This window comes from Porites lutea, chromosome 8 (genome assembly GCF_958299795.1).
Source record: "Porites lutea chromosome 8, jaPorLute2.1, whole genome shotgun sequence".
Lineage (NCBI taxonomy): Eukaryota > Metazoa > Cnidaria > Anthozoa > Scleractinia > Poritidae > Porites > Porites lutea.
The window spans coordinates 4,349,202-4,361,062 of NC_133208.1; the positions used below are offsets into that span (position 1 = coordinate 4,349,202).

The 11,861-nt window shown below is 36.4% G+C and overlaps 1 long non-coding RNA gene across 1 annotated transcript; it reads left to right on the forward strand.

Annotated features, from left to right (window-relative positions):
- The first annotated feature begins 213 nt into the window (after nt 1-213).
- LOC140945750 (uncharacterized) lies at nt 214-4,159 on the forward strand. The gene is made up of 4 exons (XR_012166739.1): nt 214-326; nt 1,581-1,680; nt 2,733-2,833; nt 3,969-4,159. It is a non-coding gene; the product is annotated as an uncharacterized lncRNA (long non-coding RNA).
- The last annotated feature ends 7,702 nt before the right edge of the window (nt 4,160-11,861 follow it).

Genomic DNA, 11,861 nt, shown 5'->3' on the forward strand with positions numbered 1-11,861 from the left:
ATCTAAGAATAATACAGGAACATTTTCACCCTAAAATCGGCAGGAAGATAAGAATATTCAGCCTGGGCCGGAAAAACAACATTCTTATAAAAGGAAAAGAGTTTACGTAGCAATGCAGTTCGCTTTTTCGTGCCTGACGCCTTTCCGAAAAATAGTTTAGCTGTTGATTTGTTTGCTTCCAACTGCAGTTCGTTTACCCTGAATTTTAATTGATGTCAGATACTTTGAAATTGGTCTATACAAACGAATGTTCATCGGTTTACTGTTAGTTTGACCCCGCCGATTTTTTAGTTTTAATCCAACGGAAAGAGTATTTTGACTAACAGGTATGTCATAATGTTTGTTGGTAATTTGTTGAAGATGATTTAACACCCAAACTCATAGTCATTATCCAGGGAAAACAAAAGTAGTCAATTTATTTGCTCAAAACTCGAGTCTCTTAATCTCCCTGATTTGACTCTTAAAAAAATTAAAATTTTCACTGGTCTTAAAGTCCCAACAGTGATCATCATCAAATCTCACCTAACAATATCAATACATCAGTAAAAGAAAGGGTTGCACCGAACTGATTCTCTAAGACAATATTTTGAAGTAACGTATAGCTGGAAATCAGTTTGGAGGACTTCCATGTGGATATCAAGGGTTGGTAGTGACCGACGAAAAACAAAAGTGAAAAGAATTCAATTTTCTTTTAGCTTGCGAGCATGCTCTCCTAGAACTCCTAAAAATTAAATTGTACGCTGTTTAACTTCTCCTAACGGGGTCTCATTCAATGGTAATACCATTGTAGGATTCAAACTATAGCCTGCGAAAACAGCCGTCTCTCCTCGATTCTCGCCGCTCAAGGGTGTTTCGACCCTAGCAGCGAGGACTGCGTGCAGCGAGGAGAGACCGCTGTTTTCGCAGGCTATTCCAGCCAGAGATTCAAAAGCTAAAACAGTAAATCATCTCATTACTGAAGAGAAAAATGTTGTGTATTTCATACATCAAGCACTCCTACGATTAGCGATTCAGCTATCTAGAACTAGAACTATAATACATAGAATAGCCAAGAACTGTTTAGAAATCAGAGAAATGTTACGGACGGATAATGCGAACGTTTAATTCTGATCATTGTACAGTTAAAACCTGTACGACAACAAACATCGGAAAAAAAACGGAAAAAAACCTGAAGGGTCTTGGATCTATCCGTTTCACCCTTGTGCGCCCGGCCAGTGGTTTGAATTTGCCATGCATCCTGATTATCATTTACAAATGGGCCATTTGCACTATGACGTCATTTTACTATTTAGACCAGAATCCTTCAGGGGTTTCCCTTCCTGTGCTAATTAGGGCTTATGTTATGTAATCCTCGTCGGGATTACCAAATGAAGAGGATTCTGGTCGAAGAAGTAAAGTGACGCCATCTAGCGAGTGGCCTATCAAACAGACGTCAAGTAATTTTCTAGTCTTTTCGGTGACGTGTTGAAAAAGTTCCTATTATATGAAGCAAAATCGTTTTAGCAAACAATTGCTGAATATGTAATAGAAAACATAATAAAAATCATTATTTAGTGTTTATAGTACTTCTTTGTTTTTAGTTGTTAGGGTATCATGAAAGCGTCCGTGGCCTTTGTTTTGCTTGCCTTTCTCTCCGCGACAACTGCAACAGTTCATGTTCAAAACAGGAAGACCTCCGAGGTGAACAGTATTATAAGGAATCATTTTTTTTATGCTATAACAGGATATTACGGCGCCGCAAATGATTCCAGAGTAATAACCACAACTTAATTAATTCAACATCAAGCAGATTAGTACAAGCTCTTGCAACCTTGTAAAAAACTCACTTTTTTGTCAGGAAACGTCTTTAAAGACGTATTATAAAGTTACTTCAGTATCGCCGCGCCTGAGCAAAATTAAATCCTATCAAGTAGTTTCTATATTAAAAAAAAAAAAATTGCTCTGACTTTCATCAAGTTTATTAGTAAATCAACTTACCAACACTGCTTAGTCCAGTGTTGATAAATAACGTAGTGTAATCCAGAGTTGCACTGTTTTAGCTTTGATTGCACAGGATCCCGACAGTAACATTCAAGATGCTTAACATCGGGACGAGCGAAAAGTGCTTTTCACTGGCTTAATTGTAGTCGTCCCAAGGTCTCCCCTGCGAACCGCAGACGCATTTCCGGTCGTCGCTTCTATCCCTCCGAAAAATAACGTCTGCGAACCCCAGCGGCAAAACGATTTCCGTCACGTAGAACCTTTTAGCCAATCACAGTTTAGCTCTTAAAATCAAGGAACTACTCGCGATACTTCTTGCAAGATCGTTCGCGGTGGATACGTTTTCAAGTCGAAATTGAAAGGGCGACGTAGCCTGTGTACTGCCGCCCTTTTTTCTCAGAACGACGCGTTTACGAAAGTTTATTTGCCCGGATTGTGGCACTGATTGATGAAATAAGCACCAAGAGGATTCATATTGAAGAAAAGATTAGAGGGAGAGAAGCGACGACCGGAAATAAGTCTGCGGTTGGCAAGCTATTTAAGTTCGCGCGAACGCATAAATAGTGAATGCTACTATGCTAAAAGATTACTTAAAAACTTAGTTGTTTGTTTAGGGACTTCTAATAAGAGAAAAGAGATTGTGTTTTCAGGAGCTCATAAAGTGTTAGAAAAAATAGCAGTAAAAAATCTTAAATGTATGGCGCGATGAAGACTCAAGGTAGGCCTTGTGTTTATTCTTCTTTTATACCCAGGTCATTAAGGACCCAGATGAAGCAAATAACTTCCTCAAGAGACAATCTGGATGTAAAACGTGTGACTCAAAGGAGATCTGCTGCGAGCCTCGTTTTTGCCAGTAAGCATACATTAAGGGAGGGAACCTGGCACCATTCCTATTTTTATTTCCATTATATTAACTCAACAGAGTTTTATACGGGGAGGCTAGCGCTCCGCCCCGAGGTCCACCCCCTTACCCTTTTATACACGATTTTTCATGAAAGAGGCACCCCTTTTGTATACCTTCCATGGACAAATGGTACCCCTTTCACATACCGAGTTTAGAACTTCGCATCCCTTTTAACTGCTGTAAATGCACCGTCTTTTAAATAGGAATTAATCCCAAAACCAGAAGGTTTTCTTGACTTTTTATAGCCATAAAACTCAACTGTTAGCCCTTTTGGACCTTTTTTTGCATGCCACAATGACAGATTTCCCTACCCTCTCATATATTTCAACTAGTGAAAACGTTACCCTTTCATATGGGTCGACCTTCACCCATCCAAAGCGGCTCTCTGATATATCTGAGGCGTGAGAATAAAGCAGGGACACCCAGAGAAGGTTTCCTCCTACATACCTTAAAAATACTTTTTAGGCTATCCTGAGTACTTTTACATCTCTAGAAATGCATTCTAAGCGGCGCTATAAAATTTGTATCTGTTCGGTCATCCTGGGCGAACTTGAGTCTTTTCGAAATTACTAGGGCTTTTAATTAGTAGTATTATCCCGAAGGTTTTAGATGCAATTTAACGTATCACGAAAGTGAGAATTTTGCTGATTCTTCTCTCCATCACATTTTTGAATCCGAAAATTTTAATCTTTCTTTTTTCTACCAAAAATAGCTTAACCTGGGGACTGAAATGTGAAAAATTAAACCTCCGAAAATCGTAGGGAATCTATTAGATGAGCTTCGAAAATTTTACATGAATAGAACGGTCATCTGGAAATTTTTAGCAGCCCTCAATTAATAGAAAATCCTAGGCAATATTTGCTTATCCGAACAGATATTTTATAGAAAACAGTCGGTGGGTGCCCCGCTGATAAAGATATCCCTTTTGGGCGGAGCCTCCGCGTGAAGGCCAATAGGGAGTACCTCCCCCGGGTTATCAAATAAATACGGTGGGCTCCTGATTTATTTTAATAACATGAAATTGGATCCTTGATGTGTTGCATGACAGTGTTCTCAGTTTTTGTATATTTCGTTTTTCTGTTAGGGTCACTGGAAAATGTTCCAAACATCCAACAGAGATCGCAAGTGAGGCAGAACCCTTTCAAGAAGTCTTCAACAGCTGGAAATAATGTGATTGAGACTATGATGTATACGTATCACATTCCAAACAGGACTGACTGTAATGGTCCAAGATTGTATCAGGCTTATCAATAATATTAAACTGCAAGAATCGTATTCATCTCCTTATTTTGCCTGATTTTGTTTCCCGGGGGGACTCCCGTATAAAAGTGACAGGAATGCTCGAAGTCTCGCCTAAGAGTGTAAATTGCAGATTTTGGTCTTAAGAATGTTTGGAACGGAAAGTCACTTTATTTGCTCGTTCGGGTATCGCTGCTGTACATGAAGAAAAACTAGAGATTAAGATTCAGGTTCACGGCAAATGGCAAACGTCAAATTTAAGTTGAGAATTTCTCAGAATAGAAAATAAGCAGATAGAAACTGTCCAGAACAATTCTTACCGGGAAAAAACTGGCGTGAAACTAATCTATTTTTGAGTAGAAGTAGTAAAAAGTACAATTAAGCGGAAAACTTGGTCACGTGGTACAAATTCGCGTAAACGTGAATCTCAATCTCTCTATTAACGAAAAAAGTACGTGACGAGTTCGTGGCTATGGAACTAACTGGCGCCAAATTCCACGAGTTGGAAGAATACTACATCAGCTGCTGAAGAAAGAAGGCTGCAGCTCAAAATCGGTTTGACAAAATTCATGGGATAATCTACAGGAATTCATCTGGGTGAAAAACTGTTTCTCAAAAAAAGGCATTAAGCAGTGCCTAGGAGGTCTGAAACGTAGTCAGAACACAAAGAAAAACAAGAAGACGCTAAAGGTAAGCTTGAAAGCGATATTCAATGTACATTTTGCTAATTTAGTTAGCAAAGAATATTTCTCCATACAACGTCTTATAATTTTATTGCTGTATGAATTATTAAGTAAATTAGCTTGATGGGTAGTGTTGTTTTCGGGTTCTTTGGCATCCTAAGAGGCCTGAAACGCAATCAAAACACAAATAAACATAAAAAAATACTAAAAGGAAAAATTTAATGTATGTTTCGCTCAATTATGGAGAAATTGGATAATTCTCATACAACGTCTTATAACTGTTGTCGTATGAATAATTAATTAGCTAAGCAGGATAATGTTGTTCAGGGCTCTCATAGTGAGCTTGGGCTACCTGTGATTTCAGTTCAAGAAATTCAAGTTAGCGTTCCTACCCGCAAGCGTAGGACAATGATTTGTCCGAAGACGACTCAAATTCTGTTTCCCTCGCGAGAAGGCCGTGAGAATTAGTCCGCTTATGAAAAGACACAGACGAAAGTCAAAGAATTAACTAAAATGCTTAAGTTGATGCTTCTTCTTCCATTACGTTTGTTCCTTCTGGCGGGTAGATTATGCTCTGGAGGGTTCTAAGTTTTGATTTAACTAGCCTGCAAGCAAGCTCTCCTATTTGGGCAAGTGAAGCGAGTCTCGCGAGAACGCGCGGCTCCCTCGCTCGTGCGTTCTAGCGAGGCTCACTTCGCTGACCCAAATAGGAGAGCTTGCTCGCAGGCTATGATTTAACAAGCTTGTTTCACACTGAGAGGTCATGACACGCATATTGATTTTCTGTGGTTTTGTTTCTGGTCGGCAGGATTGGCCCTCTAGTGCAAACTTAACGCTCTTTGTTGCGGCTAAATAAGGGTTTTAGGTTCTTCAATTTTCTCGAAAGTGTCTCCTGGATCTGAATAACTAAAAGCGATTTTCTTTTGTCCGCAAATGCGATGGTTTCCTGTAATGTTTTGACACGCTGGGCCCACAACCTCAAATGACAAATGAACTTGGCGGATTTTGTTTGCGTCCCCTGCAACTGAAGGAACAAGTTCCAGATAGAATGTTCTGAGCGTCGAGTATTTCTTCGATTAGCCTTTAGCTTTAATTAAATAAAATATTTAAATTAAATAATTAAATATTTAACTTAGACTACGAGTAGTCCCCCATTTCTCCTCAAGGATAGTAGGGCGAGCGAAACGCGAGGCGAAAATTTAAATGTTTTTGTCAAATAGTATTAAAATACAGAAAAATAGTGTTCAAATACTGAAAATACATTTGGAATACTTTAAAATCAGTTTCAAAATACATATGGTTTGGTAAGGGATGCTAAAGTTGTTTGCCTGCGGCACTTCCAGTTAGGTTGCAGGAAATAAATCGTAAGTTACTGAAAGGTCGATAGTTTTTAAATGTACGTTCCAGGCCACTTTTGTTATGTAAAAGAAAACCAGGGCATTTTAACCAATGATGAAAAGACACCATGATCTAACAGTGGATGATCTTAGTAATTTTCGTAATAGTACAGAAAACACCCGCTAATAAGAACCTTACATTTTTTGTGGTCTGGCAGGTCTAAGGTCTTTCATTTATGGCTCTTGACTGTGATCTAAGATGATTGCAAATTTTTTGGGTGTACATATAATATTATTAACTCTATGTATGATTTGTTTCACTCTTGGACTGTTCGCAAATTATTTTTCCCCAACATCACCTAGCCATTCCCTTAAAAGTCACATGAATGTGTCCTTAAGTTAACTGGATTTAATGTGGATTACAAGTTTGTTGTTTGATTTAAATTATGAATCTATTAACAGGAGCTTCGCTTTTAGCCCTGGCCAAACCAACGAGTTTGACTTCGAGATTACCAATTGATATTATAAGAAGATACTGCACCAAACCGTATTTACAAAATTAATGAGAAGTATTACTTATTCCCACAATGGAAAAAGGTTTATAAAAAGGTGCAGATTGCAATTGTCTTCATGGACCTTGCTTGATGGAGTTTGCAATGTACAATTGTGAACAAATTCTGTATATTGAAGGACCAAACTCAAGTTTCTTTATTTATATGGTAGTCATCAACTATACCTCCTTTATAGAAATAAGAACCGACTTAGCCTAAATTGCCAATGACTGCCCCAAATTGCTCTTGATCACATTAAATTACGCGCCTGGAAAACAAATTCTTCCCAAGCAAAATAACGCAATCGCCCACCTACACCATGCACCAGAAAAGTAATTCTTAAAGTTTATCACTCCGTAATTTTTCCTGTTTCTGCGGGGACATAAAGTTGCTAATTCATTGCAGTCATTCAGAATGCATAGTAGATAAATATTTTTTAGTTTATTAACAACGTTTAGAGAGACATAAGCTCCATTTACTGTAGGGTTGGTATTTTTTGACTACTTTTCATTTTATTGAAAATATTAAGGGACCATATATGTTTAGATAGTTCGTTTTGTCTGCTCCTGGGTCGGGAGGATGTTCAATGATTTCTGTAGCGATCCTTGAGGACGGATGCAAGTCCTACAACCATAGGATTCTATAGTTACCTCAGTTGTCACTGCAGATTTTGATTGCATGCAGTTCCCTTCAATGGCCAAGGCATTCAGTTTTACTTTTTCTACAGTTCAATTTTTATGGTTTTTGGACTGGTTGTGGTGATTTGCGCAGATTGATCGCAATAAATCGATGGATTATACTTCTGAAGTCTGGAAATCAGAATATTAAGTTTCTTTTTAACCACCTGCAGATATTGAAAAGTCGACAGTTACTTCTCAGCAGTCTACGGTTATACTTCTCTGAAAACCCAACAAAACCAATTTCTGAAGCATCATGTAACCATATTGGTTGTGAATTATTTATAGCTTTAACGTAAACTAACGAGGTTTAATTAAAGGCTTTGCAATTTCAGATACTTTATTTAAGGACTGATATTATTATTCTTATGGAAAACTTATGGGGTTGCAAACTTGCTAATTCATTAATTGCACTTACATTTATTTAGAGTACACACTAGATATATACGTAAACGTATATATATGGTTTTCCGTAGATTATTACAAACACTTTATAGAGACATTTTTCTATTTTAAAAAAAGGGTAAGCATTTTTTGAATACTTTTTCATTCACATATTTGTTCTTGTTTCTGTTTGTTGGGGCACATGAACTTGCTACTTTATTGCAGTAATTCAGAGTACATAGTAGACACATATTTTTTAGTTTATTAAAAACGTTTATAGAGACATAAGCTCCATTTACCGTAGGGTTGGTATTTTTTGACTACTTTCAGGCACCTCATATAAGGCATCCTATGTGTTTAGACAGTTAGTATTGTCTGTTGCTGAGTCGGAAAGATGTTCCGTTATTTTTGTAGCAATCCTCGAAATTCCATGCAAATTAATTTCAGGTTCCTTTATTACAAAAGGTTCAATTAACAGCCGTCTCCTCAGAGTAACATACTAACAATATATTGGATACCTGATAACTCTTATAAAAACTTCCTCAAGCCTTTACTCGCTCGCGGCACGGAATCAATCATTCTGCTTAATTTAATCAACATACGGATTAATAACAACAATGACCATGATGATGAAGAGGATGATAAGAATTCTTCATGACATACTCATCTTCATTCAATAATTGTTTAATTTTACATAGCAAGCGCATTTTTAAGATGCGAAGATGATCAAACGGGCGCAAATACCTTATTATAGGAAATTAACGCTCCATGAAATTAACGCGAATCGTTAAAATTCGCGTTAATTTAAGTCGCGTTAATTTTGTAGAGCGTTAATTTCCACGACATTAATTAAGTGCAGCGTTAATTTTCGCGCTCTTAATTTCCAGTATTTTAACCCCAATTTTGGACACCTAAAAAACATTAACTACAAGCTTTCTTTCTTTCCATTTATCCTTTATTTTTCATCTTTAACAAAAGCTAAGACAAAGGTTTACAATATTTCAAGTTCATCTTCGTCCTTGTCGCTGTCAGAAGTGATGTCAGCTCAGTGTTCTTCAGTTTTGAATTTTTTTGCATCCAGTGTTGAAATAAATTTGTTCCAGTTGTCTCCACCAACTGTGTCTTAATCGCGTTAACTTCCTTTATTATGAAATTCTACCTCCTCTTTCGCGTTAATTTTCTTTATTCGAAAGTCGTTTCCCATTAAATACGCGTTAATTTAAGTCGCGTTAATTTCCAATACCTTAATTTCATGGAGCGTTAATTTCCTATAATAAGGAAGATAACTCTTTTAGTTGGCCCACGTGGATAACTTCCAGTGGGAAAAAACAATCACACTTACGACTGTGAATATGAAATTTCTCGGACTGATCAAACAACGTCAAAGCGCTTCAGGCAAAGTGAAAGACTTTCGAAATTCCACTAGTTAATACACCGGTCCCATCACAAAGACCAAAAAAAAATACAGATCGTGAAATAGTATCTATGAATTGATTTTGCATGTAATACGACGCGGTATGGTCTAACTACAGAGAAAGGACAAGATAAAAGAAAAATAATAAAATAATCTCATTGAATTAATTTAAATAAAAGCAACCTAAACATACACAAGAATGTGTTATTTAACAAGCTGCTGACCGGTTATATTTTTATGTAACAAAACAAATTTAATTATTTGCTTATTATTCTCTATCATTTTTCTTGGGTGATTTTAGCAGATAGCCAGTCTGAATAATTCACCAGAAACTCTCTTTTTTACAAGAACAAATTTATAAGAGTTATGAGGCTTAAATTTCAGAAATTTAACAATATATACCCAATAATAAAACGGAAAAGTCAGATGCTATAATTTAATAATAATAATACAAGTCAGAATATTTTCTGGAAAAACAACGTTCTTGTAAAAATAAAAGAGTGTATGTATCGGTAGCAAAGCTGAGTTCTTATGATACTTATGATATGGAGATTATAGTACGGAGAGTAAATTATTCATGTTACTGTATTATGCTAAAGTTGTTTGGCTGCGGCACTTCCAGTTAGGTTGCAGGAAATAAATCGTAAGTTACTGAAAGGTCGATAGTTTTTAAATGTACGTTCCAGGCCACTTTTTTTATGTAAAAGAAAAACAAGACATTTTCACCAATGGTGAAAAGACACCATGAAAATGTGAAAAGTGGATAATCTTAGTAATTTTGGTAATAAAGAAAACACCCGCTAATAAGAACCTTACATTTTTTGAGGTCTGGCAGGTCTGAGGTCTTTTATTTATGTCTCTTGACTGTTATCTAAGATGATTGCAAATTTTTTGGGTGTACATATAATATTTTTAACTCTATGTATGATTTGTTTCACTCTTGGACTGTTTGCAAATTATTTTTCCCCAACATCACTTAGCCATTCCCTCAAAAGTTACATAAATGTGTCCTTAAGTTAACTGGATTTAATGTGGATTACAAGTTTATTGTTTGATTTAAATTATGAATCTATTAACAGGAGCTTCGCTTTTAGCCCTGGCCAAACCAACGAGTTTGAATTCGAGATTACCAGTTGATATTACAAGAAGATACTGCACCAAACTGTATTTACAAAATTAATAGAAGTATTACTTATTCCCACAATGGAAAAAGGTTTATAAAAAGGTGCAGATTGCAATTGTCTTCATGGACCTTGCTGAAAGGAGCTTGCAATGTACAATTGTGAACAAATTCTGTATATTTAAGGACCAAACTCAAGTTTCTTTATTTATCTGGTAGTCATCAACTATACCTCCTTCATAGAAATTAAGAACCAACTGAGCCTAAATTGCCAATAACTACCCTAAATGGCTCTTGATCACATTACATTAGGCCTGGAAAACAAATTCTTCCCAAACAAAATAACCCAATCGCCCACCTACACCATGCACATAATTTTTCCTGTTTGTGCGCGCGGGGACAAGAACTTGCTAATTCATTGCAGTCATTCAGAGTACTTAGTAGATACATATTTTTGGTTTATTAAAAACTTTTAGAGAGACATAAGCTCCATTTACTGTACGGTTGGTATTTTTTGACTACTTTCCATTTTATTGAAAATATTAGATAGTTCGTTTTGTCTGTTCCTGGGTCGGGAGGATGTTCAATGATTTCTGTAGCGATCCTTGAGGATGGATGCAAGTCCTACAACTATAGGATTCTATAATTACCTCAGTTGTCACTGCAGATTTTGATTGCATGCAGTTCTCTTCAAAGGCCAAGGCATTCAGTTTTCCTTTCTCTACAGTTGCAATTTTTTGGTTGTTGGACTGGTTGTGGAGATTCGCGCAGATTCATCGCAATAAATCGAGGGATTATACTTCTGAAGTCTGGAAATCAAAATATTAAGTTTCTTTTTAATCACCAGCAGTTCCTGAAACGTCGACCCACAGTTATTTCTCCGCAGCCTACGGTTATACTTTTCTGAAAACCCAACGAAACCAATTTAAGAAGCATCATGCATATTGGTTGTGAATTATTTATAGCTTTAACGTAAACTAACGAGGTTTAAAGGCTTTGCAATTTCAGATATTTTATTTAAAGACATATAATAATATTATCCTTATGGAAACCTTATGGGGCGCAAACTTGCTAATTCATTGCACTTACATCTATTCAGACTACACACTAGATATATATGTATATAAATGGTTTTCTGTAGTTTATTAGAAACACTTTACAGAGACATTTTTCTATTTTAAGTAAAGGGTTAGCATTTTTTGAGTACTTTTAATTTTACATATTTGTTCCTGTTTGTTGGGGCACATGAACTTGCTACTTTATTGCAGTCATTCAGAGTACATAGTAGATATATATTTTTTAGTTTATTAAAAACGTTTATAGAGACATAAGCTCCATTTACAGTAGGGTTGGTATTTTTTGACTACTTTCAGACACCTCACGTAAGGCACCCTATGTATTTAGAGAGTTTGTATTGTCTGTTGCTGAGTCGGAAGGATGTTCCGTTATTTTTGTAGCAATCCTTGAAGTTCGATGCAAATTAATTTCAGGCTCCTTACAAGGTTCAGTTAACAACCGTCTCCTTAGAGTAACATACTAACAATACATTTGGTACCTGATAACTCTTATCAA